The sequence below is a fragment of the Miscanthus floridulus genome, chromosome 3 (genome assembly GCF_019320115.1).
Source record: "Miscanthus floridulus cultivar M001 chromosome 3, ASM1932011v1, whole genome shotgun sequence".
Taxonomy (NCBI): Eukaryota; Viridiplantae; Streptophyta; class Magnoliopsida; order Poales; family Poaceae; genus Miscanthus; species Miscanthus floridulus.
Window position 1 is genome coordinate 3,690,986 of NC_089582.1, and position 15,142 is coordinate 3,706,127.

The window sequence follows — 15,142 nt, forward strand, 5'->3', positions numbered from 1 at the left end:
TTGTGCGCGTTAGGCCCGAATGGTGCGCTAAAGGACACAAGATTTATACTGGCTTAGGCTGAATGTCCCTACGTCCAGTTTGTTGCTGCTCGTGTTATTAGCACCGAAAATAGTTCGTAGTAGGGGGTACAAACGGTCAAGAGAGGGACTAGTCCCAGGTCTCTGGTGGAAGGGTCAAAAGGATGCCAAGAGCTTGATAGCAGCTTGACTATGTGTGATGTGTGTTGTGTTGCCCATCAAAAGTCGGTCCCTCTAGTGGGGAGCCCAGCCCTCCCTTTTATAGACCAAGGGGGGAGAAGGGGCTACAGATGGGAGAAAGAAGAAAATAGCAAGGGTATAGGAGGTCCTTCGAAGGTGCTGGGTCTTCCTTTTTTCCAGCACCTGCCCTGTATAACATGGCAGACCGTGTCAGAAGCAGTGTGCTTGTTGATCTTCATAGGCCATGCCATGGCCTCTTTTAGCAAGTGGGTACATCCCATCCCGCCCTTGCGGGCGGCGTGTTAGATGGGGTTCTTGATCTCCGACCCCATAGGGAGCAGATGGCGCGGTGACTGCTTGTTTGTCACTGTAGAAGATGGGAGTCCCTGCTTTGGAATGTAATGGTTGTTGTATGTCTGCATCGGGTTCTTCACCCGGAGGCTGAAGGCGGCGCCCACAACACTATAGGGCGAAGAGCACGCGCCCGCAGCACTGTTCAGGCTCTGCCACGCCTGGAAGGGTCTAAGCGCCCGTCCCGTCATGTCCTGATGGTACTTTCCTGCAGGGGTTCAGGGTATCGTCCTTGATGCCGCAGTTGACCCGAACATCTTGTCTTGCCCTATACCTATCATCATGAGGGAGCGAGGAGTGGTTATCAGGCGAGGCGGAGTTAGTCTTTGGACATCAAGCGAGGCAAGGTCCATCCTCGGACGTTGGGCGAGGTGGGGCCTAGCTTTTTATCCATCGGGCAAGGCCGAGCCCAGCCCTCGGGGGTCGGGCGAGGCGGAGTCTAGCCCTTAGCCCTCGGGCGAGGCAGAGCCGACCCACCAGCATCGGGCGAGGTGGAGTCCAGCCCCTAGCCCTCGGGTGAGGCGGAGTTGGCTCACGGGCGTCGGGTGAGGCGGAGTCTAGCCCCTAGCCCTCGGGTGAGGTGGAGCTGGCCCACGGGCGTCGGGCGAGGCGGAACCAAACTCTCGTCATTCGAGCAAGAAACGCAGTGGTGTCCTTGTCTGTTTGGGAGTTTTTAATGTTCGATGGTTATTAATTTCACCTCCTTGGATACCCTAGTATTAGGTCCCCGACAGTAGCCCCCGAGCCCCCAGGTGATTCGGACAGAATCGCCTAAGGGGTGTTTTTGATTTCATCGGAGTTTAATTCGCCAGAGGGTGCGCGCGAGCGCACCCGATGGGTGTAGCCCCTGAGCCCCTGGGTGATTTGAGTAGAATTGCCCGAGGGGTGTATTCGACTTCGTCGGAGTTTAATTCACCAGAGGGTGCGCGCGAGCGCACCCGATGGGTGTAGCGCCCGAGCCCCAGGTGATTTGAGTAGAGTCGCCCGGGGGGTAGTATTGGACCCTCCGCGAGTAAGGCCGAAAGACTTGGTTTTTTGTCAACTGGATATTTTTAAGGGAATCATGGTATTCTGTTCGTGGGAATTTCATTCAGGGCCGACCTGGCTAGAACCCAACTGTGGATTGAGGCTCTGGTGATGCTTGTGTCCCTGGGTTCTAGTTGCTTACGGGCCCATCCCCTGTTGGGATGGTCGTCGAGAACGTTGAGCCAATCCCCGGACGTTCTAGACCCAGGTAGGCCAGAGACGAAGTATTCTGACCCATATTCCCTCTGTGGGTATAGAGTCCATTCCACTTGGGAAAGCAAACCATCTAGTGCAGTTTTGGTGGAAAAGATAGAGATTGTGGGTGTGTATTGCGCGAGGTGACGCGGCGGGGCACATGGCAGGCTCAGAGCTCGAGGCAGATGGTTGCCCTTCTTGCATCCGCCGCCCCTATAAAACCATAGGGTTTGCCCCCAGGGTTCCGTATTTCACCTTCTCGCCATCGCGTCTAAATCTTCCGCCGTTAATCGCTTTAGCTTCCGGCTCCCATGTTGCCGCCGTTGTTAGGTTTGCACCCGCATCGTAGCCGCCGTCAAGCTCACACCTGCATCGCAGCCACCGTCGAGCTCGCACCCACCTTCTTCCCGACACCTCAATGGAGCTATGGGGCAGATCTGAAATTACCCCTCGACGTGTGGAGGGCCTCGTCCACCGTGGCCTTCTCTGCCCGTCGACCATTGCTGAGGGGTGGCTGCTGCCTGGTGATGAGGACCAGCTATCGCCGCTCGAAGTGTATGTCGTGTCTTTTGCTATCTTTCATGAGCGGGGATTCGCCGTACCTACGCATAGATTTCTTCGGGGGCTATTGGATTACTATTAGGTGGAGTTGCAGCATCTTACTCCCAATGGGGTTCAACATATGGCAGTGTTTGTTGCCCTGTGCGAGGGTTTCCTGGGGATCGATCCTCACTTTGATCTATGGTGGCACTTCTTTACCGTCAGTCTGTCGAAGAGGCGGATTGGGGGGAAGGAGGTGAGTGTGCCGATGGGATGTGCCAGCATTCATCTATGCCACACTTGGGCGAGCGGCTACCCATTGATGCGTTTGCCGTCCTCCAACAAGGGGTGGCATTCGCAGTGGTTTTACGTCAGGGACGACATGAATGCCCCCCTGCCGAAGTATTCAGGGCATCTCATTGAAGAGGCCCCGGAGTCGTGGAAGTGGGGTGTCCTGACCCGGGAGAAGAAGCATCTAACCGATCTTCTCACCACCCTCCATACTCTGAAGGAGCGGGGCGTGAAGGGATCAGGGATCATTGGTGCCTACCAGGTGAGGAGGGCGCCGCTTGAAGGGACGGTGCTTGTTGATGAAGCACTTCCTCCCTCCGAGGTGGCGCAGCGCATCAAGGAGGCGATGGAGCCTATGAAGGACTCCGCTGGCGATGTCCTCGATCATGTGTATCCTATGCCGGGGCATCCCCCAATGCGGCTGGAACTAGGGTTTTTCAACTTCGTAAGTTTTCTTTCCCCGTGCTCCTCTTTTCGCTTGAATTTCTGACTCCTTGACGCTAACTTTGGGATGGCGTGATTAGCCGGGGAGACTCTCTTTCAAGGAGAGTCCGGTCCTAGAGCTAAAGGACCAGGTCCTGGCGGCGGCGAATCGCACCGTGGCTGAGTGGGATAGGAGGACAAGGGAGCTCAAGAAGTAGGATTTGATACAGAAGCAGTAGGCTCAGGACCGTGGAACAGAGGTAAGCAGTGATGATGACGACGATGATGACGATGATGCAGTAGCCGGCGTGGATTGGGGTGACCTGGAGAATGAGGACTCGCTGTCCATGCAGGGACCCCTTCCGTTCCATGCGAAGGGAAGCAAGTCCATGAGGACGGTGGAGCCGGGCCTGCCTCTGGGTCCGGTGGGTGCCGGTGGATCCGCTGTCACCCTCGGGGTGCCACCGAAGGATCAGTGGATGGGAGGGGATGGATCCGTGGCCATCCCTGAGGTGCTGATGGAGGGGGCGGCTCTGATGCCATGCCCCATGAGCTGATGGAGGGGGACGGCTTCATTGTCGTGCCCTACGAGCCGATGGAGGGGAGCGGCCCTGTCGCCGTGCCCTTGGAGACAAGGGAGACGAGCCCCCCTACCATGGAGCAGGGAGCAGGCCTGAAGTGGCCCTGGCCACATGAGTTGGAGCAGGGGTCTGGGGGTTCGTCCTCCAAACATACCCGTCGCCCAAAAGCGTCAGAGTATGTCATCGATTCCCCTTGTTTTTCCCTTTTTTACTGTTTTGTTCCGACTTTATGTCTTTTTCCCTTTTTGCAGATTCTTGCGATGGGGCCACCCTCTAGGACCGGCGCCCAAGAAGAGCCTTGCCATTTAGGCGGGGCGGATGGTGCTGTCCAGCATTGCCCCTGTTTTGGGCAGGAGCGGTGCTAACATAGCGGCCTCGTTGGCCGATCCGGCAGCACCCGCGGTGGTTGCCGAGCGGGCGGCCGCGACCATGCCAACCAAGAGCAGCTGGATGTAGCCACGGTGGCGCTCGAGGGGGTGGCGCATTTCGTGCCCCCGGTGGCCCAAGTGATAGCGCCGGACGTGGATCGGGCGGAGGCGGATGTAGCCGTGGTGGCGTCCGATGAAGCAGCGCAGTTCACGCCGCCGGAGACCCAGACGGAGGTGGCCATGACCATGACGAGCCCGGCGGGGTCGAACACTACCATGGTGGCAGCCGAGGGGGTGGCACAATCCGCGCCACCGGCGGTCTAGGCCGTGGCGCCCGAGGCAGGCCGGATGGAGGAGGACGTGGCCGGAGGGTCTTTGGGCGTCATGACGGTGGTGGGGAGGACCAGAAGGGAGCTACCTTTGGCCCTGTTGTCGGGAGTCCGCCGCTCCCCCGCATAGGGCAAGCCGCCGGTCCAGTGGATGGCTGCTCATGACCCAGCGTCAGTTATTTTTTCGCTTGACGATGCTGCCGAGAGCTTGGAGTGGGAGAGTCTTGAAGTCGGGCTCTCAGCGGTGATGGGTGCCCTAAGGGAGGCCAGTGGTGCCTTGCGTGAAATCCTCGTTCCTTCTAGCCAGGTATCTGCTTGATCCTCTCGCTTGTTTTCTTCTTTCTTCACACATTTCTGTGTTTTCGTGTCTTCTGATTCTGGTCCTCTTTTCAGAATATTGTTGCTCGTAGCCGGGACAAGTCTCGGTTCCTTCGTGAGCAAAAACGGAATGGGACCGCCTTACTGAGGAGGCCAGGCTACGAGGAGATGTGGGCGCGCAACTCGCTGCCACCCAGCAGCGGGAGGCCGAGGCGCGCCGGGACGTGGAGGAGGCTCATGGGATGTTTGAGGACCTGTCGGCGAGGGTGAAGCTAGATGAGGAGGATGCCGCCAGGCTTCAAAAGGAGTGGGACAAGCTGCTATAGAAGGACACCATGGCCAGTGAGCGGGCCAGCGAGCTCCTGGCAGAGCTAGAGATAGAGTGAGACCTCAAGCTGAAGGCTGAGGAGAGGTCCATGGCATTGCAGCAGAGGGTGGACCGGGATGCCGAGACGATCACCCGGTTGCGCGAGGAGCGGGATGAGCTATGCCAGACTGAGGAAAGACTTTGCTTGGAGCATAGTGCAGCCCATGAGGATCGCGACTGGGCCATCCAAGAGCACGACAAGGCACATGGGGTGGCCGACTCTCTCTGGGCTGATCTTGGAGTCGCGGTGAACCGAAGGTTGGACATTGAGAGCGTTGATGCCAGGCTGGAGAAAGAGCTTGCCGAAGTGCGAGGGATCCTCCGAACCAAGAGCGACGAGCACGACCTTCTGCAAGCCACTGTTGGGGTGGTCATCGATGCCCTAGGGGTGGCGCAGCCAGTGGAAACCAGCTTGCTCGCGGCTCGTGCCGTAGGTATCACGGCGCGGGTGGGCCAACTTGAGGAGGACGCCTTTCACACCGGGATCACCCAAGCCTTTGCTATCGCCCGTTCCCATTATGATCGGGAGATTAACCTGGAGGTGATGAGCCATGGCTTCACGCTTGTCTATGATGACGATGAGTTGGACGAGATGGAAAAGGCAGTGGCTCCCCTCGCGCGGAACCTGGCAAACAGTTTGAAAGAAGAGGTTCTCCCTTCATGGAAGTAGTTAGTTTGATAAACACTTATCTGTAATATGTGAACAAGTGTCAGTACTTTTGTGTCCTAGAAATGGTTTCATAATTTTTGTTTTGTTTGTTTGATACCTTCTTCTCTTTTTGCGATGAAAAAGATTTAGACAATCGACCCTTCCGTTTGTTAAGACCGTAGGGCCTGAGGTTTTTTAGGGGAATTTTGATTGTGCTGGTGAGCAAAATTACTGTAGCTGTCTGGGCGTGGGCTTTTTGCGGTCTTACCAGTCTATTTCCCTAAACCTTGCCACTAGTCTTGATGCGAAGAGGAGGTCTAATGTAATGTTTTCTCAAAAAAAGAAAGGGGTACCCATACCTTTATCAGTCCCAGAGTGAGATCTGACCCCTTGCGGTTGTTGGGGTCGAATGTTACTGGAGATCGGAGCGAGGGAGGCGAACTTATGTTTGTATTTACTCGTACCCCTTACCAAGGACTTTGATGATCGCTGCGTGACCGTGCATTATGAGCTCGCTAATGGGGATGTTCAGACGGAATCCGATCCCGTTTGCTTCACGGTAGGGTCGGCAAAGCCCTCGGCTGGTGTTCCGTTACACCTTGGCCCGCCTTCCAATAGATTCCCCCTCAATGGGGTTTCTATGGGCTCAGCTAGAGGCAGAATTGAACAAGAAGGTTGAGATGACCCTATTCGCCTTAATGTGGGTTGGGCAAAGGCTGTTGAGGCTCATCTGTGCTTTCTCCCCTGGCTCTTGTTTGATGCGAGGCGGCCACGGACCCTTCGCTGGTCAGCCTTCGAACCTCGGTCTCTCAATCTTGGATCGAGCGGCTCAAGCCCCCAAGCCCTTTAGGGTCGGTTAGGGGTCGGCCGTGTTTTCGCGCACTACCCCGTCCTCAGTTTCGGCGACCGGAGGGGCTGAGTTGACAACATTTGCCTCGATGGCTCGGGTGTCGCGCTCAATGAGCTCACTAACGGGTATGTTGATGTGGAATCTGGATCCATCATTTGCTGACGGGGTTGGTAGGGCCCTCATGTGGCATTCCACTACTTCTTAACCCACTTCCCGGTAGATGCCCGAGCCGTTCGCTGGGCTCAGGCGGCCCGTTGGCCTGTCCTCAACGGAGATTTTGTGGGTCTGGCTCGAGGTTAGAATCAAATAAGAAAGGTCAAGATGTCCCAGTCCGTTTCTGAATGGGGTCGGGCGAGGCCGCTGGGGCTCATCTCGGTTTTTCTCCCCTGGCTCTGTTTGACATGAGGCGGCCTCAAGCCCTTTGCGGGCTGGCCTTTGAACCCTGGTTAGGCGTCGCTCATATTGAATGAGGCGACTACCGCTTCATGACGCGACACAAAGCGTTGAGATGCAAGGATTTGCATATGCAACGTTTGGATGTATGGAATCAGCATATAGTTTAATCGAAATGAAAGCGGGGGTCGGTAACGTTACCTTGGTGGTATGAGCTGTGGGAAGCTCATACCAGACATGTCCATGTCAGGTTCGGGTCCAACGTTTGCGATGAGGCCGATGTAACCTGCATAATAAGTATCGCTATTTTTGTTTTTGTCTTTTGGCGGCGATCCGAGCCGCCCGATTGATCTTTAAGTGATCTGTCAGCTTCCCCCCTAAAAGGGGGGTCTACAGGTGGACCCCTCCAAACTCCTTTCGGGAAGGTGGGAGCTAAGGCGTGCTATGAGGAACTATGAATGCGATTATACTGGTGAACAAAAAACACCATAGCCGTCGGGGCATAGGGTCTGGTGGTTCGTCCAGTTGTATTTGTCATTTTATTCCCACACGCCATGCTTCTGGTTTTGCAAATGTAAGGAGGGGTCGGGCTAAGAGGGTGTTTTAACAAACATGCGCCCTTGCCAGCCCCCGAGCGATGTCCGTACCCCTGTCATTGCTAGGGTCGGAGGCTCGGTAAAGAATTTAACACTCAAAGTAAGTAAATAGGGGTGCTTATCTTTCAATTGATCGTTCATTCGTTGTTTTGCCTGGGCCGCCCAATCGACCAAGGAGGCCCGTTGGGCTCCCCCTGGAGGGAGGTTCCATCATCGGATTGTTCCATGGTCCTGCCTGGGGAAGCGGAGAGTTGCCTGTAGGTGAGCGTGCCCCGGTTCCTACGCCCGGGGCGCATTAGTGGCGGGCCATTCCTGGGTGACATTCTAACTTACCAGGCGACGTCCCGTCAACCAGGGCGCATCCCCTTAGATTTCTGTCAGCATTGATTTCGCATTTGTATTGAATAGGGGAAGGCAGAGAGTTTTTCGTCCCAACCTTTCGCCTTTCCTTAGCTGCTGAGCCCCTTCTTTAAATAGGGGGGGAGTTCTCGTCCCACCTCCTCGCTAGTCTCTGAGCTGCCACCTCTTCTCCTTCCTTTCCATCGAATGCAGCGGTTCCTAAGTAGGAGAGGGTAATGCCAAGGAGAGAAAAACTCATAGATCCGCTCATGAATCTAGAGCGTGATGTCGAGCTAGAGGTCATTCAACATAGATGAGATGGCATGGGTCACCTGTACTGAGGAGGGGTCGCTACTACCGAAGGAGGAGCGCTGGAGGGTGCCGAACGTCGTTGGTTTTACCGTCGTGTGTTGCGGCCTTCCTTCGATGGGAGGCGCCCCTTGCCTGAACACCGTTGTGGGGTCATGGCTGATGACGCTGGCATAGTCCCTAGATGCCCCGGTGGAGGGGCCCATAGTCGCCGGCGCGGTGCTCGATGTTGCAGATGACGGCGCCTTCGAGGGTCCCGTGGAGCGGTGGGACGTCGTCGATGGAGAGCATGGTGCGGCAGCCGTAGTAGATGAACTGGTCCATGTACATGCCTAGACGTTGCCGATGGAGAGCGTGGTGCGGTGGCCATAGTAGTACTCGTATCAAAGCTAGGCAGAGACTGCAATTGAATAAGTTTGTGGGGGAGCCCCCGAGTAGACAATCTTTGGAATTTACGAGTACATTAGCCCTCTTTGTGATGAAATTACTTTGTAAGTGGTGAATTTGTGCGAAAATGACTAAACAAATTTTCATCTTTTGTTACGACAAACAACTTTTTAGCTTCTCCTTTTTGCAGAAGAGGTTTCGGTGCCCTCCGACCCTTCCCATGGTTCAAGTTGTAAGAAACTAGGAGTCCGGGCGAATTAATTATGATCATGCTGGTGAGCAAAGAGGTCATAGCCGCTAGGGCATGGGTCTCCCGCAGTCCTACCAGCTGTACTCAGAATTTGTTTGTGGAATCTTAGTCCTTAGGACTTTGCTTATGAGAAGAATGGAAAACTTAGAGAGTGTTTGCAAATATAACACGGGAAGTTTTTGCAAGATAAATGTACTTGTATCATTTGTATCAGCCCCCGAGTGAGGTCTGACCCCTCACAATTTGCAGGGGTTGGATGTCACTAAAGATTGGGGTTTTGTAAAGACAACAACTGATAAGGAAGAGTATGTGTTTATTTAAGGGTAAAAATGACGTAGCTGTTTGATGTTCCAGGCATTGGTGAAGACCTTGCCTTCGATGGTTTTCAACTTGTAGGCACCTGGACGGAGTACTTCCGTGATGACGTACGGCCCTTCCTAGGGTGGGGAGAGCTTGTGGCGGTCCTTGTTGCTCTGTACAAGGCGGAGAACAAGGTCCCTGATGTTGAAAGCTTGGTCCCGCACCCGTTGGCTATGGTACCGCTGTAGCGCCTGCTAGTACTTGGCCAAACGGAGGAGGGCCATGTCACGGTCTTCGTCTAGTTGATCCATGGCATCTTGGTGGGATGCCTCGGCTCCCTGCTTGTTGTAGGCTCTGACTCTTGGCGCACCATAGTCGAGGTCCGTTGGGAGGACAGCCTCAGCACCATAGACCGTGAAGAAAGGCGTGTAGTCGGTGGCCCGGCTAGGAGTTGTTCTTAGGCTCCAGAGTACTATGGGGAGCTCAGCGACCCAGCGTGCGCTGAACTTGTTCAACCGATTGAAGATCCTGGGCTTGAGGCCCTGTAAGAGCATGCCGTTTGCGCGCTCGACCTGCTCGTTCATCCAGGGGTGCGCGACGGCCGCCCAATCGATCCAGATGTGTTGTTCATCACAGAATCAAATGAATTTCCTACCGGTGAACTACGTGCCGTTGTCTATGATGATGGAGTTTGGTACTCCAAAATGATGGATGATGTCGAGGAAGAATAGTACGGCTTGCTCAGATTTGATCGTGGAGATCGGCCGAGCTTTGATCCATTTTGTAAACTTGTCTATGGTGACAAGTAGGTGGGTGAAGCCCCCAGGCGCCTTTTTGAATGGCCCAGCCAGGTCGAGCCCCCAGATCGCGAAGGGCCACGTGATGGGAATCATCTAGAGTGCCTAGGCCGGGAGGTGAGTTTGCCAAGCGTAGTACTGACACCCTTCGCAGGTGCGTACGATTTGCTCAGCATCGACTACTACAGTGGGCCAGTAGAAGCCCTACCAGAATGCATTTCCAACCAAGGTCCTCGGCGCAGCATGGTGACCGCAGACCCCACCGTGGATATCGCTTAGCAGAAGTTTTCCTTGTTTGCTAGGGATATAGAGCTGTAGGATCCCGGTGTGGCTCCATTTGTAGAGTTCGCCTTTTACAAGAATGAAGGACTTGGCGTGGTGTGCGAGCCATCGAGCTTTTGTATTGTCCACCGGTAGTGTGTCATGGAGGAGGTAGTCGAGGTAAAGCGTCCTCCAGTCGTTCAGAGGGTCGGGCTCTACTACTGGATCCTCTTCAAGCTCATTGACCTCAGGGTTGGACGAAGCAGTCGGCGAGTTGGCCTTCGAGGCCGGATCAGATGGGCCATCATCAGCCTATTCCGACTCCTCGTAGCGCATCGAGGGTTTGTGTTGGTCGCTGGCGAAGACGCCCGTTGGCACCGGTTCTTGATCAGACGTCGCCTTCGCGAGTGCGTCGGCTGCCTCGTTGAGACGCCTCAAGACGTGATTAAGTTTGAGTCCATCGAACTTGTCCTCCTGTTGTCGGACTTCTTGACAGTACGTCGCCATCTTGGCAACATGGCAGCTAGACTCCTTCATGACTTGATCAACGACCAGTTGAGAGTCGCCTTGAATGTCAAGGCGTCGGATGCCCAGCTCGATGGCGATGTGCAGGTCGTTGATGAGCACCTCATACTTGGCCACATTATTTGATGAAGGGAAATGGAGGCGAACCATATACCTCATGCGGACCCCGAGGGGTGATACAAAGACCAGTCCTACATCGGCACCCTTCTTTATCAGTGACCTATCGAAGTACATCGTCCAGTACTCTTGATCGATGGTTGTCGGTGGCGTCTGGATCTTGGTCCATTCTCCAATGAAGTCAGCCAACACCTGGGACTTGATTGCCGCTCGAAAGGCGTATGTGATGCCCTAATCCATCAGCTCGAGCGCCCATTTCACGGTCCCTCCTATGGCGTCCTGGCTCTGGATGACCTCACCGAGGAGGAATGATGTCACGACCATCACAGGATGTGACTTGAAGTAGTGACGTAGCTTCCTTTTGGTGATGAGGATGGCGTATAGGAGCTTTTGGATCTTGGAGTAGCAGGTTTTGGAGTCAGATAGTACCTCGCTAATGAAGTACACGGGGTGCTGTACCTTGAGTGCGTGCCCCTCTTCCTCCCGGTCTATGACCAGGGCGGTGCTGACCACCTGCATGGTGGCCGCTATGTACAGCAGGAGGGACTCTCCGTTGCTTGGAGGAACTAGGATCAGGGGCCTCGTTAGGAGTCGTTTGACCATGTCAAGTGCCTCCTGGGCCTCAGATGTCCACTCGAAATGGTCGGCTTTCTTTAGGAGTCGATAAAGGGGGAGTCCTCGTTCACCGAGGCGTGAGATAAATCAACTAAGGGCGGCGAGGCACCCTGTGATTCGTTGAACCCCCTTTATGTTTTGAATTGGGCCCATTTTTGTAATGGCCGAGATTTTCTCCGGGTTAGCCTCGATGCCACGCTCGGAGACGATGAAGCCGAGCAGCATACCCTTTGGAACCCAAAAAACACATTTCTCGGGATTGAGTTTGATACCATTTGCCTGGAGTTTCACAAAGGTTTGCCCAAGGTCGGCAACGAGGCGGTCAGCCCGTTTGGACTTAACCATGATGTCGTCAACATAGGCCTCAACGGTCCGCCCGATGAGGTCCCTGTAACACCTCGGGTGTTTTAAAACCCTAAAACAGGGCATGTCATCATAGGCATTGCAAAGCATTTGGTTTTAGTGAAAACTTGGATATGCATTCACTAAAACAAGTTTACTTTTATGTTATATGTGTTGACTTGTATGGTTGAATCAATTTCAAAACAATTGTGTGTTTTGGATTTCCGAAAACCCTGATTTCCAGCAATTAGTTTTGCCCCGAAAAACCTAATTCTAAAACAAAGTACATTTTGGGGTTGAGCCTTAAAGCAAAAATGTAGAGCTTGTCGAGTTGTACAAAGTTGGTTTTTGGAGTTTTCAAAGTTGTTTTACGAAATTTGAAGTAATTTGAAAAGGCGTGATTCTTTAAATATTCCCTTTTTTGAATTCAAATTTGCATTTCAAAATGTAGACCGAATTAGGGGGTGGTTATAAAAGAAAAGTTGTAGAACTTTAAATTTTGAGCAACTTTTGTTTTTGGAGATTTTGGAGTTGTTACATAAATTTGGTAGTAATTTAGATTTTAAACCGAGTGGCAATATTGTAAATACGATGAACAGTGCCCACTGAAGACATCTCATCGCCGGTGAGCTTCTAACGCGTTCTGGTCGTCACCATGGCCCTCTTAGGCTTCGCGCTAGCACAGGGAAGGCTCCCGCGTGGCTTCCTTGTGCTTCTGAGCCGCGCTATAAGGCCTTTACCGCCGTCGTTCTTTGCCATTTCTTCTCTGTTTTCCAGTCGCCACCGTCATAGCTCCGTTGAGCTTCACCGTCGCTGTAGCGCCTTCCCGTCCTCGGCAAAGCTTGCCATAGCTTTGCCTGCTCCTTGCGCACCTAGCCAACCTGCTTTGGTCGCTTGATTTCGCCGGGATACGCTGCTCATCGTCTTTCTTCTTCACGGCCGGCAGCGCCACCGTCGTGCTTGCGCCGTCGTGGCCAGCGCTCCACGGTGCGCCTCTGTCCTTATGTAGGGTTGTTTCAGCTTTGCCTCGATGCCGTGGTGCTTAATACCTTGTTGCTTGATCGTTTTGTCCACCATAGCCACTGGCACACCGCCGTCACCATTGATCGCACCGCTGTGATCGCTGTGAACGTCGACCCGCTTCACCGTTGCTTCTCTGGTCTTATTTCCTGCTCGAGTGTGTTCGGGGTGAGATGCCAAACCTTCCTATGCCGTTTGTTTAACCGCTACCAGTCTCCTATCGCTGGCGGAGTGCCGCCGCGCCACCATGTCCGCCATGGCCGTCGTCAAGCTCATGCACCGCTGTAATTAGTCTCGATAGTACACTCAATCGATGCGGGGCGCTGAGGGGAGTGTGTTGGTATTCTCGCTGTCGCCATTGATCCCACCGGCGGCGAGTTATCGCCGGTCAGCGCCGTCATCGCCGTGGTCAGCGCGGAGGTCAGGGATGACAAGTGGGGTCGGGCTGTCAGTGAGCGGGTGATTTGAAAATGAATTTTCCTTTTTCAAAAATGATTGAATAGTGATGTAATTTGTTATTTTTGTGTAGATTTATTTAGAGCTCCAAAAAATTATAAAAGTTTTTGTGTGACCTCTCTATGATGTATATTATTTAAGAAAAATATGAAATGTTGTTTTTTAGTATTTTTTGAATGTGATAAAAATTGCTCAATTAATTAATAAATGAGTTTCCATAATTTTTCTAGGCTTAATTAATTATCCAAAAATTATGAAAATTGTTTTGCCACTTAGATATCATGTGATGAACCTTTACAAAAATTTTGAGCTCAATTAGAACAAGTTGATTTATTTCATAATTTTGAATTAAATAATTAATTCATAAAAGCAAATAGTAACCTTTAATGATTTAGGTTTTGATTGAATTTTGGATTGAGTGATGACCTTGGGTCATTATTTGGTAATGATCCTTGGCAATTGAAGTAAGTGTTATGAAAAAGGTTTAGTTAGTTTGACTTGTAACTATACCATGAAGGAACGTTGTATTCAAGTTGTTATTTTTGCATCCATCATCGAGCATCATATTTTGTATCTCGCATCATGTTAAACATGGCATTGTTACTACGTGTAGTGAACGAAGGTGAGCACGTGGTAGTTAATCAAGTTGTGGAGGAAGTTAATCCACCTGTTGAGGTCGGATTTGATATTTGTGGATCGACTCCGGAACCTGACTTTTCCGTGAATCAAGGCAAGCCCCGGATGCATCTAAACCTACCTTGTGTTTTATAAATTGATTTCGCTTTTGCTTTTATTTACTGCATTAAGTGATTAGGAGTTAAGTGAAAACCTAATTGGTGCATTACCAACCTTGTTTTTCCATATCTACCTTGTTACCAGTTTTACTTCGTAAATGCCTAGTTATGCTTAGCCATGCCTAGACCGATAAAAGTCGGGTGATTACCGGTCACCTGCGAGATTTAAATGGATCTTTGGTTATGCTTGGTTACTTATGTGATCATGAAATATGAGCATGTGGAGTAATAAATCTAGACCGGGTGGACTCAGTGTGTGAGAGCCACAGGACATGGATGTCTTGTGAGCGGGTCCTTTCTGCCTATGTCGGTTAAGGCCCGTTCGTTGTTGAACTGTGTGAGATGAGACTTTGTAGTACTAACCACATACTCTGGTAAGCCTTAACTTGGCAATTCTATTATGAGAATGGCTACTCATGCACTAGGAGTGGAGAGATGGCAGGAATAGCATGTACCCACGTGGCAATGGGCTGGATTGGTGGAGTACTGTATTCTCGGGTGGCGTGGACCCGTTCTTGTTTTAGAGAACCTGAGGGTAGGTTGGTATATGTAGGTCGGGGACCTGCATATGTTGTGTGGTCTGGAATTCCCAGCTGGGTTATAATCGGTTTGAATCATCGTTGCTCCTCGGTTATGGAGACTCAACTCTCTGTTCATCATCGTAATTTAATAACTAGAACTCGAGTAAAGTTTGAGAAAGAGTTTGGTATGAAGTTCATGATCTCATTATGGATCATGGCAGATTCATATATGGTTCTTATAAAGTTTTATATGTTGAAGTAAAGAATTTTGTTAAAGAGCTTTTACGCAAAAAGAACTTTGATTATTACTAAAGCCATACCTTGAATCCCTGAGCCTGCATTCCTGAGTTCTAGAAGTTTCTATTTCGGTTAAGTCTTGTTGAGTACTTTTGTACTCAGGGTTCGTTGACCCTTGTTGCAGGTGAGCCTCATGAGCAGGTCTGTTTTGGGCCATGTTGCTTGACGGTTGTTCGATTCGATGTTGAGAAGTAAATGTGTGGCCCTTGGGCAGGGTAGTTTAATTGCGTGTTTTGTATTATGTTATAATGCCACTCCACTACTACATTTTGTAATAATTATCGAACTTAGTTGTAAGGTTTGAAACTACTATTTTGTAAAATAAGTTATTGTAAGA

General features: G+C 51.9%; 1 long non-coding RNA gene across 1 annotated transcript in view; it reads left to right on the forward strand.

Moving 5' to 3' along the window:
- Positions 1-15,142, forward strand: part of LOC136544795 (uncharacterized) — a 36,007-nt gene extending 20,865 nt beyond the window's left edge. Inside the window, exon 3 of the long non-coding RNA XR_010780835.1 lies at positions 14,930-15,142. This is a non-coding gene — a long non-coding RNA (uncharacterized lncRNA). The remainder of the gene's footprint in view (positions 1-14,929) is intronic.